This window comes from Ahaetulla prasina, chromosome 3 (assembly GCF_028640845.1).
Source record: "Ahaetulla prasina isolate Xishuangbanna chromosome 3, ASM2864084v1, whole genome shotgun sequence".
In the NCBI taxonomy this organism is placed as follows: domain Eukaryota; kingdom Metazoa; phylum Chordata; class Lepidosauria; order Squamata; family Colubridae; genus Ahaetulla; species Ahaetulla prasina.
The window spans coordinates 65209109-65226148 of record NC_080541.1 but is presented as its reverse complement, the minus strand read 5'-3'; the positions used below and the strand labels follow the sequence as shown (position 1 = coordinate 65226148).

Below are 17040 nucleotides of genomic sequence, written 5' to 3'. Positions count from 1 at the left end.
TAAGAGAAAGAAAGAAAGAGAGAGGGTGGGGGGGGGGAGAGAGAGAGAGAAATTTGTGTGTTTTGTTCACAAACACTATCTTGCTGTATTTTAACTATGGGTTCAACCTCAACATCAGAGAAGCATTATGATGCTTTACACAAAAGAGCCAGTGTTTTATGAGGAACACCCAAAATAGAAAGCAGTAACCAGTGACATACTGTGAGTTTTCAAACCCAAAAACATAAGTGCCTTTTACTGGCAGGAAATAGTCACTTCTCAAAGCTCTCAAAAGCTCTGAACTCAAAAGGATTTCTATTTCCCTTTATCAGATATTTATTAACAATTTTTGTTTTCATTTTTTCCCAAAGCTAGAGGGTTTGGTGCCACAGGTAAGTTTTATTTATTTATTTTTCCACAAGGAAAAAATAATGTTCATGCCTTTAATTAAAAAGAAAATCAAAATTCAGCCAGCTTTAAATGAAAATTCAAGAAAGACCAACTCCTTTTTTCTAAAAACATGCTTGCTTACAAGTAATATGTAATTATTTAGAATGTGACTTTAAAATCCAAGAAACGTACTTAAGCTTAGAATATAAATATGTTGTGTTTTCCAATGCTATTTTCAAGGTATAAAATATTGTATTTTACCTTCCTTGTAAGAAACTCAGAAAATAAGTCTGTTTTCCACAAGTACTATGTTATGTATTTGTGTATATAACTCCATGGTTGATGATGGGATGATGAATACGTAATTCTGCTAGAAAGAGGTTACCTTTATTTCTATCATAGACTTTTTTTTTAAGTATAACAGAACAAACATTAATTAAGAGTATCAGAATTAAAGTAGCAATTATGAAATTATTCATAAAATCATATTTTGACTTAGAGGAGGTTGAACAACAACAATAATTCTCAATATTGATGCAATATGGATGAAAATGTATAACAGGCATAAATATAAACTCAACCAGTCACCTTTGTTTCCAAAGGCATTTTTTATTATATTATTATTATATATTATTATTATATACTATTCAAAATATACATTTTGAATAAAAATCCAGTTTCGGTTACATTCAAAACACAATTCTGTAAGTTACCTAGCTTGTAATATTATGCAGTAAACACTTTTGAGTGGAAATATCTTCAAAGTAGATGTCCATAGAATTTTGCTTTACAAATAAACTGTAATATATTCTCAGCTCAACTGCCTCTGAAAGTTCTAAACCATTCATTGACAACAAAGCTATAACTGGAAAAAAACGGTTACACAGATTCATTGTTTTCATAGCAGGTATGAAAATTCTGATCACTGTGTGCAATAAACAAACAAACAGAAGTATGTTTCACTGTATATGTGACAAACAGAACAGGAAATCTACATAAGAGTCAATCTGTTTTCTTTAAATATTTTTTCCTCCTAATCTAATACACTGTACATTTCAAGCAAATACTTTAATGATAAAACAGTGTTATAACACATGTGGAACAATCTCATTGTTCTTTTGTTTGGTGGTTTTTTGTTTAACTGCAATGGCAAAACTTCAGTGTTTCATATTTTCCAAAATTCATCCAATGCCTAATCCTAAATAATTTAGCTGGAAAATATGTTATTGTTTTAAGAGAAGATGTCTGGAGTCTATCATTTTTGTCTTTATCCAGTTTATATGAGTATAAGACTAAACAAGGGGGGAGAGATAACAATACCTTGTGATTGACCCGGGAAGCGGGGAGGAGGGGAAGGGTTTTTGCGAGGGGGGAAAAAAGGGGGAAAAATGTTTTTGTTTTTTAAAACTCTTTCAATAAAAAAAAAAAACAAGGGGGGAGAGCAACAGTATGTTTTGTGATTTCCTTCTTACAGATATTTGTCTGTTGTTGTTTTTGTTGTTGTTGTTTGTTTTTGAGGCAGAGGGAATAGATGGGAAATAGAAATTTGTTTCTGAAGTAGTATAAAGTGTTAGAACCAGACCTTGAGCAGTTAAAAATAAATTGTTTTTCCTATCACACAACACACATACACAGATGCACACAGAGAGATAGCCTGCTATTATTTATTATCATTTATTATGTCTTATTTATTGTAAAAAAAAAGTATTATATGCATTTACTTGAAGTAGCATGTACAATACTTGATAAATGGATTTATAAATTCCAAAACTGAGCAAGGAAAGATCTCCCCTCATAATGAATCTGTTGTGCTCTTTGTTTAAAGATATTTCACACATGAATGAACAGTTTGCTTTCTCCTCATTTGATGACACATATCCAACTTCCCAAAAGCTTATTTACCATTTGGTTATTACGCATTAAGTGATGATTTACCCAATTACCCATATGAGGAATAAAACGGTCACCAAATTAGACAGAAAATATATTCATGAAGGATGAGGTTGTTTGGCTGTAAATCTTCCTGGTTTAAATAACACCAGAATCAATGACAACATCCTATAGCTGCTTGTTGCTTTGATCTTTTGCTTTACTACAAATTTCTAGGATGCATCTGCTTTGATATTTCATGAAACAAAACCCTGGATTAGTTAGACACTAATTTGATCCAGCAGCAGTCTTTCTTTCTTATGTAGATCCCAGAAAATTGAGGGCAGTAATTTGGGCTACAATAGGAAGAAGTGCCAAGGTAATGTGTAGTGTAGGTATATGTCAACCTTTAAGGTAGCTGAGACCATGAAACCAAAACCATGAATGCAAATAGTACTTTTGCTGTAAGGTTACAATAACACAATTTTGCAAGTCCGAAAGCTCTTCACCCTTCCTCTGCCTTTGATTTCCAGAAAAGTAGGGAGGTTCTACTGAAATGCTTTCTCCCCTCCCTTTTCCTTTGGACTCAGATTTCATGTATGTGACTGTTGTCTAGGATGTGGCTCTTCTTCCTGTCTCCCAAGGTTATTTTCACAGTTTATTACAGTATGAACTTACATCACAATAAGCAAGAATCACTTGAACCTTGTGGTATTTTTGTTATATTACCCCAAATGCATCCAGTGTATGCTTACAATGAAGGAAATTCCACTCTATGTAGCAAGTTTAATTTATTTAATTTATTAAGTTTTTATGCCACCCATCTCCTTTACAAGATGACTCTGGGTGGCTTACAAATATTATTGAATTATAATTTATTCATGATTCCTAATAAATATGCTAGGATTGCAGTTTTGGCCATCACCAGCAAAACATTGTGGCATTTTTAATTTGGCTAATCTTTAAAGAGTTTTATTTCACAATCTTTGTCTAATCTGACTTTAATCTTTACATGGGATGTGTTTTTATGTGCACTATCACTTTCCCCACTCCAAAGGCATCTATTTTCTTTACAAATAGGAAATGGAGCAATCAGCACAGTTTATTTCTGCATGACATTTTACAAAATGATCAGGTATGCCAGCTGTTAATGATAATCTGGCATTTGAATGCAAATCTATTGTTATATTAAATGTGATTGGAGAAGGTGGAATAGCTTGCTATACTATTACCTGGATCTAAATTTGCCTGGATGTGCCTGCCTGCCTGTCTTTCTTTCTTTCTTTCTTTCTTTCTTTCTTTCTTTCTTTCTTTCTTTCTTTCTTTCTTTCTTTCTTTCTTTCTTTCTTTCTTTCTTTCTCTTTCTCTTTCTCTCTATAGAACATCAGTCATTTAAGACTTTTTTCTATATCCCAGTTGATTAAAGCAACAGAAAGCTCACAAATATATAGGGAGGGAATGAATTTTTATTTCTTCCCTTATTGGACATCATGGAAAGAGATGCTATGTTGGGCCTGCCATTGTGAGGAACTCCTAGAGATGTAAATACTTTGACAGCTGTTTGAAGGCAGATGGTTATATTTTACAGAAGAAATAGACAGGGACAAACAGAAAGGGACAGGTATTTTAACTGAGATGGGTCTCAAATTTAAGATAGCTGAATTATTGGATTGTATTTATTTAAAAGTATCCTCGTGAAGTTTTGGTTCTTTTGGTGGCTTCTTTGAAGTCCTATTGCATAAGAAATGCATAATTGTCCATCAGTCCTAGGTGCTTTATTTTCCCTTTTTATTTTGCTTTCAGTTCTGGATTCCTTTTCCAAATCCATTTTTCCAAATAAAATGATTGTGCATCATTTTAAAATATTTTAAATACTATCTGCATGGTGTGCATATTATTTACTAAGATTGGCTGTTCCTAGCTACTTGATTAATGAATTATTCATAGAAAAGGTCATAATAGATACCTTAGATAGATGATAGGTGATAGATGAGGAAAATGCCACCTTGGAGTTTTGATACTTTTGGGGCACTGGTGGGTTGCCCCTGGTTCGCTCCGGTTCTGTAGAGCCGGTAGTAAAACTCTGCTGGCATTTGGAGAACCGGTAGTAATGGCTGGCTGGCCATGCCCCCAAACCAGTTCTCTGATCATCAGAGGATTTTTTTGTTTTGTTTTTTTGTTTTACTTTTAAAAGCCTCTTTTCTTCAGCCAAAAAGGGGCTTTTAAAAGGAAAAAAAAACTCTCTGATGATCGTGTGGCTGAGCAAGGATCCTCAGAGGAGCATTTTAAAAACTTTTTTTCTCTGGCCCACCCAATCTCCCCTCCTCACTTACTTAATTAAACAAGCTCCTTTTGGGCTCGCTTTCCTTCGGGGTCTCCAATCAGTTACATTGTCTGGAAGGCAGAATCAGTTGCAGCTAATGTAATTGATTGGAGTTCCCCAGGAACTCTGGGAGTTGAAGTCCACAAATCTGCCTGGAATCCATTGCTCAGCCAAATGCTTTGCTGGCTGAGGAACTCTGGGAGTTGAAGTCCACAAACTTTAAAGTTATAAGGTTGGAGACCCAGATCTAAAACATTTAAATAAAATAACAAAATATTTGTGCAGCTTTCTGAGATTTGGAGTGTTTCTGTAGTGTTTCAATCTAACTACACAAACACAGAAAATCTCACAAAGCTGTATGTGGCATTTTGTGTGTGTGAGTCTGTTGTGTTGTGTTGTGTGTGTTTGTAAAGTGTGAAACTTGGTTTTTGAGCTTTTTGTGGCTTTGTGAGGTTCCTGCTTGTTGCAGGGGCCCTTTTGGGTGAAGTGAAGCTGCTTTTACATTGTGTGTGTGTCTGTTGTGTTGTGTGTGTGTAAAGTGTGAAACTTGGTTTTTGAGCTTTTTGTGGCTTTGTGAGGTTCCTGCTTATTGCAGGGGCCCTTTTGGGTGAAGTGCAGTTGCTTTTACATTGTGTGTGAGTCAGTTGTGTGTGTTGTGGTGTGTGTAAAGTGTGAAACTTGGTTTTTGGTACCTCTTATTGTTTTGTATACTTTGTTTATTATTTTTATTATTTATTGTTATTGGCCACGCCCACCCAGTCACATGATGGCCAAGCTACTCTCACCCAGTCACATGACCACTAAACCATGCCCAGTGTCACATGACAGCCAAGCCACACCCATAAAATCGCCCACGCCCACAGAACCAGTAGTAAAAAAATTTAGAACCCACCCCTGTGTGGGGGTGTTACTTGGAATCCTGACAGAGAGAAATAGATAGATGATAGATAGGTAGGTAGGTAGATAGGTAGATAGACAGATATAGACAGACAGACAGACAGACGTCTCCTTTCATAAGTTCAGAGTGAAATGTATATTGTACTAAAACTATATCAGCATTCAACTCAATTTAAGCTTGTTCTTTCAAAATCTAATGCTATTTTAATTGGAGTCCTTTGATCATACCTCAATTTGTTCAGTCATGCTTTGTAACCTCCAGCATAAACTATCATAAATCACTTGAAATATTATTTAAGCTTCAACCATAGTTAAAAAACAAAAAAAATATAATGAGGTGTTTTAAAACTACATCTTCTACAGTTTTCTAAAATCAAAATTAATAAAGAATGATTTGTTGCAGGAACTTTTTCCCTCTTTGCTATGATGTGTTTTGTTATAGAGATTGGGGATTTTTATAGAGATTGTACCAGATAGTATGAATTTGTTAGGATTTACTCTTTATCTTCCTCTACCCTCAGATGTACTCACATTTTGCCAATCTGTTTTTATCTGCTCTGGTACACATAAAGCCAATATCTAATCAATGTCTAATCATAAAACATAAAACATAGATAAATCAAAATTCAAAATACCATGTATCCGCAGGTGGGTATGTCTCTATGTATGTATAGCAGAGGGAGTTAAAATATTATATATTTATTTGCGAGGGGGGAAATGTGCTTCTGGAAAGGAGGAAAAAAAAACAGGCAAAGTTGTGTATATCATAATAACAAGTTGCTTACTTATACCAAATGTAGAGGAAGAGATCCATCATAGTGTTTTGGCCAGAACCCCAAGAGCAACATGTCCTAGAAAACAGTAAAATGGTTCACTGACTTATCCAGAATGTCAAAGTGAAAGACTTTATTTAATTGACAATAATCAAAAAAACACAGATTTTATTTATAAAGATTAGAAAGGCTAACCAGCATGAATTCTGCACTCTGCATAATGTTGATGTGGGTGTGATCACCAGAGAAAAGGGTTCGTTTTAAAATGTTATTAGATAAAACAAAGTTTCTAGACAGCATGTAGAAAGGACATAAATATAAACTCTTCTGTTTATATCTAACATTATTCTTTAAGCTGAAGGTGCATTTTAATTTTTTTTAAAAATCACCGCTCATCGCTATCCTGCCTTCCCATAAATATGAAGCGAGCACTGAAATAGCACTTTCCTTATGCCTGTCAATTTAACAATTACATTTAATAAATCTCTGATCAGAGCTTGATCATAATGCTTGAGGATCCTGAAATGAACTTAAATGGACTTTGATCCCAAATGATGAAAGGCTGTAAAATATATTAAGATCAACAGCTTCAAATGAAAGCAGGCCGCCACTGTAGCTGATGTGAAATAGCTAGTTTATGATCCAGAAGCCTGTTTATAATCTGGCTCCATGCACTCTGCGCCCACTACAACTTCACCAATGAAGCTTACCAGTCATTTGAAAAGAGTAAATAGAACTAGGTCAGTTCTACTACCATTTCCATGTACTTAGTTCTTTGAGGCTCTTTTATTCAGATCTATTAATGTTCACTGAAGAGGAACTTCCCTCTTCCTTTTAATCTCTTTGCCAATGACAATTCATTATTTTTCTTTGTTTGTTTATTCTGAAGGGGAATAAACCTCCCTTTCTTAGTCAACAGCCTGAACTCTGCTTTAGAGAGCTTTCCCTTTCTTCCTTCTCTTTCCAGACAATAATGCCTATTTCCATTTATTCTTCATCAAAGAGGTTATTTGCTCTTCTAAATCTGTTTCCACAAGTTATGGCCAAGGAGAGTGGAGTGAATGGAGAGACAAGGCATCATTTCTATTCATTTTGATGCCTTTCCTTTCAACCAGCATAATACAGACTACACAGCATCATGCTCCTTTCAACATAGGAGCATAACATGCTTTTAAAAATAGCAGATTTCATGGTGCACTGATGTGGTTTTCCACAGATTTTCCACTCTGTCATACTCTTATTTGTTTATTTGGTCTCCCAAACTGATATTTGCAAACTGAAGCTGAGTGAAGTGACACATCTCTTTAGTTTTAAAATTGAATGGAAGCTATCTCATTGTATCCTTGTTATATCCTTGCTTTTCAGCTCTTCTCACAATTCCCAAAAGTGAGCATATCTTCTGGTTGAATATTCTTGGGGGAAGAATTGGTTAATTACTAAGCACAAAGCAATAACAAATGAAAAAGCACACTAGCATTTTCCAACCTGTCAGAAGAAAATAATAATAGCCATAAACCAGTGGTGAAATCCAATTTTTTTTACTACTAGTTCTGTGGGCGTGGCTTGGTAGGTGTGGTGTGGCTTGGTGGACGTGGCTTGGTGGGCATGGCAGGGGAAGAATATTGCAAAAACTCTATTCCACCCCATTCTGGGGCCAGCCAGAGGTGTTATTTGCTGGTTCTCCAAACTACTCAAAATTTCTGCTACTGGTTCTCCAGAACCTGTCAGAATCTGCTGGATTTCACCCCTGCCATAAACAATCTTATAATTGTCCATTTTGACATTTTTCTTGATAATTTGTCAAATATGAACTAGTACGTGAGCCAAACAAAAATAAAAACAAATCAGAATGTTAACCTTTTTGAAGTCTGAAATGTCTTTAGGATATAATAATTCCATAATATTATATGCTGTACACATGGATCTATTAGAATCCAATCCTTTTAAAAATCACTGCATTGGGGAAGGGAAATTAAGAACAATGTTGGAAACAAAACTATACAATAAACTGTAATCCTTTTGACTATTAAGATAAGTAACTGATTAATGCTTGGCTAGAAATTAATGAATGTGCTGACTAGAGTGAAATATGTTAAAGCTGTTTTTAAAAGGAAGATATGTAAAAAAAGATAAAGATATTATATCCATATTCATAATCACATGGATAAAATCAAGCTTCCTCTAGCTGTAGTTTAATTGCTGTTTAGACAAAGTATCTCAAAACACTAATCCTATATAAACACTCCTATCTGGAAGTAAATCCACTGAATTCAATTGAACTAGCATGTTTACAGATGATTCATGAACAGAATTTTTATTCATTCAGTTTATTGTTAGTTTCTGACTCAGCTTTATTAGAATAATAATAACTGTTCCCAAAGGACTTTCTATTCTGAACATAGACTGGGTCTCAGAATAGGGAATGGTCATGAGTGATCTCATCTTAATTCATAATTTGTTCACTGCATTTTTATCTAGTGCCATAATATCTGGCAAATGATCTTTATTTTCACACAATTGGATGCATCTGGTATGAGTGATATGATGATTCTCTCCATGTGTTATGATGTCACGTATCCCAAATGATCCCTCCATCAATCTTGGTTTGTATTATGAAATACTAGATTAGTTGGGAGGAGAGTGCAAAAGTTGGCTTGAAACTCAACATTAAGAAAACTAAGATCATGGCATCCAGCCCTCTCAATTCCTGGCAAATAGATGGGGAAGAAATGGAGGTAGTAACATTTTTTATTTTCCTAGGCTCCAAGATCACCACAGATGGGGACTACAGCCAAGAAATTAAAAGAAGCTTGCTTCTGGGAGGAAAGCTATGGCAAATCTAGACAGCATACTAAAAAGTAGAGACATCACCCTGTCAACAAAAGTGCGTGTAGTCAAGGCTATGGTTTTCCCAGTTGCAAAGTATGGCTATGAAAGTTGGACCATAAGGAAGGCTGTGAGCCAAAGAATTAAGGCCTTTAAACTATGGTGCTGGCCTGCTAGTCCCTTGGACTGCAAGGCAATCAAACTGGTCAGTCCTAGAGGAGATCAACCCTGACTGCTCTTTAGAAGGCCAGATCCTGAAAATACTTTGGCCACCTAATGAGAAGGAAGGAAGAGCCTAATGCTGGGAATGACTGAGGGCAAAAGAAGAAGGAGATGACAAAGAATGAGATGACTGGATGGAGTCACTGAAGCAGTGGGTGTGAGCTTAAATGGACGCTGGGGGATGGTAGAGGACAAGAAAGCCTGGAGGAACATTGTCCATGGGGTCGTGATGGGTTGGATATGACTTCGCGACTAACAGCAAGATTAGTTAAATCACCCTAAAACAACTTCAATTTTAAAAAGATTTACTCAAATTTACTCCCATTTCTGACAATATGAAAATACATAAAGTATTTTTGAAGTAAGTAGTAGAAGTGGTTTGGCCTGTCAGTAGCAGTTTCAGATGGCTTCTTCTCCAGGTGCAAACCATATCCAAATTCACTGAGCTTTCACCAAGTGTCCATTTTCAGTCTTCACCTTACAATATTTTATGAATAACCATAATGACATCATGCTACATAAATCTTCCAGTTCCTGCCAACCTACCTCTCCTTGCATTTGTTTCTTGTCAATAAATTGAATTCAGGAAATAAACCGAATTCAGGAAAAGATTAGATTTTTTTTTCTTGAATGCAAAAATAGTTTCATTAAATCTGGTCTGATCCCAATTTCTTTCAATCTTTTCATATTTTTTGCTATAAATAGAGGAAATATAAATGGGTAATTCCTTATTCATAATGTGAAATAACAGAAAAACATTCAGACAGCAACACTCTGCACTTCTGAATAATCTTAGTTGAAAATGTTCATGGTGGGAAACAATTTTAATAGCAAGCATATAATGCATGTATAAGTAAATCTGAATAAGGATGTAAACCATATTCAGTATCCTGATTAAATCATGAATAATGATTAAGTAGTACCAAGATACAATTGAATTTTGGCTTTCTTCCAGCATTTAATAACTGAATTAGTACTCAGGAGAGGTCTGTATTGCTAAAACTTCCTGAAGTCAAAATGCCTTGATTTGGAACTAACACAATTATAATTGACATTAAAAAAAATTCCTAATCACCAACTTGGTATAAAAATTTGTCCAGTTTAAGAACTTCAGCTGTATCACAGGAATTATTTGGTTAGGAAATGTACTGAGGGTACTATTATATGAACATAGTGTATTATTGCCTAGATTCACATATTTGCTAAGTTAATTACCATCAATGCTTTTACTATGCTTATGTTACTTTTAATACATTATAGTCAAGCCTTCCATTAGGGATTAAAAACATAGCTTTTCTTGAAGGCTTTGGGCTGGGAAGTTCTAAATCTACTTTGGAGGCTGTTGATAATGTGTGTGTGTGTCTGTGTGCTGTTGTTGTTCTAAATCCTAAAATCAAGCAGCCTTTACACACGGTATACTGTCCCAACATCACAAGACCAGAATCAGCAACACCATAGTATCAGAAACAGCAGTCCACTTTCACCAAGAAGAAAAAGGATACTATTCTTTGGATCATAATGTTCACATTTTGGAAGGCAAAGATAGATGGTATGAGAAAGAAATTTATTTATGTTAAAGAGGAAAATCCTTAGAGTGGTGTGGTGGCCTAGAAATGGAGTGCTCGCCTCACCATCAGGAGGCTGTGAGTTCAATCTTAGGTAGAGGCAGATTTCTCTCTCTCTCTGGGTATGATGAGATTATATCTGCTGAACATAACTCCGCATTGGCTACAGAAGGACATCCGGCCAGTAAACACTCAGCCCCATTCAGTTGCCCAGACTCCACCCACAAGGGATTATGGGATTGTTAAAAGATGATAATGAAAGAGGAAAATCCTTTCATCAATAGAGGTGGAGGCCTCAGACACAACTTGTCCCCCATTTTTTTTATGCTGCCCTTGCATCAATCCCCAGAAAGTCCACCAGGGAGGTTACACTTAATGACCCTAAGGAGCCTAACAAGCCTATATAAGCAAGGAAATTAAATTACATATATGAGATCCCTCTAATCAACTTGGTCAAACTAAAGAAACTATTTGGATAAGCAGCAAAACATTTCAAACCAAAAAGAAAATAAAATCCGGTTGCCATGACTCAACATCCAGTGCAACTTGAATGATTCATTAGAAGCAAATGATGGGTGCAGGCAGAGGTAGGATTCAGCCAGTTTGCACCACTTCAGGAGAACCGGTTGTTAACTTTCTGAGCAGTTTGGCGAACTGGTTGTTGGAAGAAATCATTAGGGCAAAGAACCAGTTGTTAAATTATTTGAATCCCACCACTGGGTGAAGGTGATTTCCTGGCTGGCTTGGAGACTTTTCTAGTGATCTGGAAGGCAGTACTAGCACATAGCTGCCATCTTATGAAATTCAGAGGCAGTCAGGGAATTGAACAAAATTGCTCCTGAGTGCTTTTTTTTCCAGTTGCTTATCCTAAAATAGAAATAGTCCTTGACTTACAACAGTCAAGGTTCAAAGTTACAACAGCACTGAAAAAAGTGACTTATGATTTTTTCACACTTACAACTATTGTAGCATCTCCATGGTCAGGTGATCCCTGTTTGCCATGTTCTGACAAGCAAAGTGAATGGGGAAACCAGATTCACTTAACAATGGTGATATAGCCTTTTTAAGAATAATTCATTTCCTTTTCAGTAGCCATACCAGGAATAATGCTTGGATGAGCTGTTATCAGTGGTGGGATTCAGCCAGTTCGCACCACGTTGGGAGAACTGGTTGTTAACTTTCTGAGCAGTTTGGTGAACTGGTTGTTGGAAGAAATCATTAGGGCAGAGAACCGATTGTTAAATTATTTGAATCCCACCACTGGCTGTTATGGCATGTTTGTGAAATTGTTTGCATATACAAAGTTCCCTGTTCATTTAGATACCAGTTGGACAAATTTAATGTGATAATGCAGTTGCCTCTGGTAATATTATCTGACCTTGATGAAGTGAATAAGACACTCAGTTCCATAAACTCAATCATTGGTGGGCCCTCCTATTCCTCCAGGCAACTAGAAAGAGTGTGAATGGATGGATCTGAGAGCATTTTTGAGGGAGATTGAGGTCAACTCTTTTTTGAAAAAGACATTTCTTTTTTGAAAAAGACAATGAGTACCAACTGTACACTGATGATACTCAGCTATACTTCTCCACACCGGGCCACCCCAACGAAGCTATCGAAGTGCTGTCCCAGTGTCTGGAGGCCGTATGGGTCTGGATGGGGAGAAACAGGCTCAAGCTCAATCCCTCCAAGACAGAGTGGCTGTGGATGCCGGCACCCCGGTACAGTCAGCTGCAGCCGCGGCTGACTGTTGGGGGCGAGTCATTGGCCCCAATGGAAAGGGTGTGCAACTTGGGCGTTCTCCTGGATGGACGGCTGTCTTTTGAAGACCATTTGACGGCCATCTCCAGGAGACCTTTTTACCAGGTTTGCCTTGTCCACCAGTTGCACCCCTTCCTAGACCGGGATGCCCTATACACGGTCACTCATGCTCTCGTGACATCTCGTTTGGATTACTGCAATGCTCTCTACATGGGACTTCCCTTGAAGAGCACCCGGAGGCTCCAGTTAGTCCAGAATGCGGCTGCGCGGGTGATAGAGGGAGCCCCTCATGGCTCCCATGTGTCACCACTCCTGCGCAGACTGCACTGGCTACCTGTGGCCTTTCAGGTGCGCTTCAAGGTTTTGGTAACTATCTTCAAAGTACTCCATGGCTTAGGGCCGGGTTACTTACGGGACCTTCTGCTGCCACCGATTGCCTCCCACCGACCCGTGCGCTCTCACAGGGAGGGACTCCTTAGGGTGCCATCCACCAGGCAGTGCCGACTGGCGACACCCAGGGGAAGGGCCTTTTCTGTGGGGGCTCCCACCCTCTGGAACGAACTTCCCCCAGGACTCTGTCAACTTCCTGACCTTCGAACCTTTCGCCGTGAGCTTAAGACACATCTATTTATCTGCGCAGGACTGGACTAGAATTTTAATTTTAAATTTAGTTTTTAATGGGATTTTATTATTTTAATCATAATTTTAAATTCAGCCTTATTCAATAAATTTTTTAATTGGTGTTTTATCTTGTATTTATATTTGTGTTTTTATCAGGCTGTAAACCGCCCTGAGTCCCTCGGGAGATAGGACGGTATAAAAATGTGATTAAATAAATAAATAAATAAATAAATAAATAAATAAATCTCTCTTTCCAGCCATCTTCTGCCCTATCTCTAACTGTCACTTTCTGGGAAAAGTTGTTGATAAAGTGGTAACGATGGCATTGATCACAAAGATTCCTAAAGGAAGTAAATTATCTGGATCCCCTCCCATCCACCCAATCCATCCATCCATTCTGTCATCAATCAATCATAAGCAATCAAAAATAAAATTACATTTAAAAAAATGTAAAGAAACCCATATGTACATATCCTTCAGTAGAATTCAAGGTCATTTGTTTATGGGTAATGACAGCTGCTACGCAAAATTTTATCAAATTATGTCTAATAAACCTTTTTGTGTGGATAAAAGAATATTACCATAAAATTCATCAGGCTGAGCTGGGTCATGTAATAATGAAAGAAAGATGAAATTCTGCCTGTCATTATAAATCATGTGAAGTATCACATAAAGAATGGGCTCAACAGGATCAGAATCACAGAGACAAGTTTGTCAAATCATGGTCTTTACTAAATTCCCCCCACTAAATTACTGAGAATAAGATGTTAAACCTAACTCTAAAGAGCAAAAGTTAGAATGGTAAAGTAAATGAAGTAAAATTACACAGCTAGCCAGTTGCTATCTATGATACCTTAGTTATTCTCTGATGTGCTTGGAGTTCAGATATCTAAAAACATTTCTCTGACATTTTCTTAATCCAGATAAATTCTAAAACATGCATAAAATCAATAGATACATTTTATAATAGACCATATTAGGAGAGTTTACCAAAATTGCTTAAGACCACAGTAAAATTGACTGAATAGGGCAAGAAGATTTAGCCCTATGGGGAAATAACACATTTAAGCGAATAATTAAATATTAAAACACACATTTTTCCGAAGTCTTTGCTTGTCCGATCCATACTATATCTTTAAATGTGAGAAACTGCTTTTAGGAACTTGGTGTGCATTTTTCCCCCATTTACTTGTAATTAGGGCCGGGGAAGAACCCTAGAGCAGCTGAGCTATGGTCGCAAATTATTTCAGAGATGTAGGGATGTGTTTTCTGTCTTTCCAACCGAATAATTTTACAACTATTGAAAAACTTCTTTGAGGAGACGACTTCCGGTGTCCAGGGGCAACGGTCGTCTGGAGGCTTCTCCTGCCCCCAGTGCCCGAATCCGGCCGCCGCCGAGGCCCCCAGGGGCCAGGTGTTCCGAAAAGGACACCTGCCGCACGGACGGCTCGCCAGGGGTCTCCCAGCCGACATACAGGACTGGGGGGACCGATGCTGGCGCGTCCTAGGCTCGGCGGGGTTTGGAGGCCACGGGCCACGGCCATTACTTTGGTCGTCGCCTGGGCCGCTGTGCCCGGTGACACCGGGGCTTTGGATTTATAACTGCAGCAGCCTGGTGGTGAACAGGGAACGGAGAAGAATTGAGGAATGGAGAAGGGAAGGGATATCGGTAACGCGAGTGGAGTGCCCGGAGTGCGGGGGTTTTCTCCCGGCGGCTGGAAGGAGCACGAGTCATTCTGGAGAGAGGAGAACTTAAAATAAGAAGATTACTGGTTTTGTGGAGCTCTGGAGAGAAGAGGTGATGGAGAAATTTAGGAGGGAGGGTTTGAGGCCCCCCCTCCCTCTGGGGAACAGTGGTGGCGTCCAGCTTCCGCCTTCACTATGAGAATCTTGATGACATCACTTCCCTTCGGCTTCCTGGTTGACTAACTGTACTCTGGACTCGTTGCTCCTGTGAGTGCCCCCTGGTGGATCCGGAGGAAATTACAAGGATACTGTGCTTGCCTGAGGATTTTAAATTTTTTTTTTTTCAAATGGCAAAAGGTCAGAGACCAACTGCTGGAGAGATGGAGAGAATTTTGGAAAAGTTATCCAATATGGACAAGAAACTGGATGATTTGCAAAGAGGCCAAACGGAAATAAGAGCAGAAATTGTGACTATCCAAAAGGATTTAAAGGATACTCAACAAGTCTCAGCAGAAAACAAGCAGAAAGTGGAAGGTCTGCAGGGTGAGATGCGGGCAGTGCAGAAAAGAGAGGAGACGACAGGCAATGCTGTGCTTGGACTACAGATGGATAAAATGTCTTATTTCCTTAGGTTTCAAAATTTGGAAGAAGTGGACCAAGAAGATTTGAGAGATGTTGTGACTAAATTGTTGGGAGAATTTCTTGGGAGAGGTGTTGATTTCATGAATTGGGATGTGGATCGAGTTTATAGAGTTAATTCACAATATGCACGCACGCATGCAGTTCCCAGAGAGGTTCATGTCAAATTTGTGAGAAGAGAGACGAGAGATGAAATTCTTAGAAAACATAGGAGTGGGGCACTGACTTACAGGGGCAGGGAGATAGCCATTCTGAGGCAGATTCCCAGACAGGTACGTGAAATGAGAAAGAAATATTACTTTTTGTCAAGCAAATTGTACCAGAAGGAGTAGGCTTCAGATGGCTGATGCCAGAGGGATTGATGATTTTCCGGGAGGGCATTACGGAAAAAATTAGTACAATTGCGGAGGCTACGGCCTACGTGGAGGAACACAAAGCCCTCCTGGAATCAGATGACCCAGGAATTGAAGAAGGGGAGGTTATAGACCATGGGGCGGTGGCGGCTGCCGCTGTTGCGGCCCTGGAGTTGGGTCAGGCTGAACCCAGAGTTCTGAGATCCAAAACTAGGAAGTGATAAAGATATTTGGTATTGTGTTGGTTTTCCTTATTCTCTTTTGTATGATATTCTGTTTATTCTTGACCCTTCTTTATTGCGTATGTAAGATTTGTAAACTTAGCTACTTCGTGTCACCTGCTTGCCATATGGCTGTTGTATGTGTTAAAAAAATTGAGCAAAATTCTTATCATGGATAAGAAAAATGAAAATTTACCATACCTGATATGTATTTGTATAAACCTTTTTTGACCAATAAAAACTTTTTGAACAGAAAAAAAAAGAAAAACTTCTTTGAGCACTCCAACCAGAAATTTAATGTGTCCTTTTGATGACAGTGTATCCTGATATATTATCCCAAGGCATTTAAAATACTTCATCTTCACCAGTCTCTTGCCCTTCTCTTATCCAGTTCAACTTCTTTGGTTTAGTGGTCAAAGCCATCATTCTGAGGATTAATTACCAGCTAGTTTCCCTGGATTATTGTACTAAGTTTTTGAGGGTTTGTTTAAGGTCAACTGGAGTCAACTGCATAATATCTGTATCATCTCCCTGCAACAAAGGGAAATATTCACATCTGCTATGTTTGGAAAGTGGCGGTTTGAATCTAAGAACAATTGCAAGTAGGTTCCTATATATTTTGAGTAGGGAAAGAACAACTCTAAATGTATAAATAATATACATTTGATAAGATGAGCTTTATGGGATACAGTTATATATAGTGTTTTTTCCCAAGGACAGATTTGAAATTAAGGCAAACATTGATTTAAAAACAGAAAGCCACATATATAGATAATTTAAGATTTACCACTGTACAGATAATGGGTGTGACATGAAAACAACAGATTATTCTGGAAGAAGACCTTTGTTGGCATTTCTGGTATAGGAGTACATTTTTTTTCTTTGTGGTGGGGACTCTTGGATACCTCAGAAACT

General features: G+C 37.8%; 1 protein-coding gene across 1 annotated transcript in view; it reads left to right on the top strand.

Moving 5' to 3' along the window:
• Window positions 1-214: 214 nt before the first annotated feature.
• LOC131194873 (cadherin-19-like) overlaps window positions 215-17040 on the top strand; it is a 93594-nt gene continuing 76768 nt past the window's right edge. The window contains exon 1 of the mRNA XM_058176425.1: window positions 215-371. The gene's annotated coding sequence lies outside the window, so the exon portion shown is untranslated. The remainder of the gene's footprint in view (window positions 372-17040) is intronic.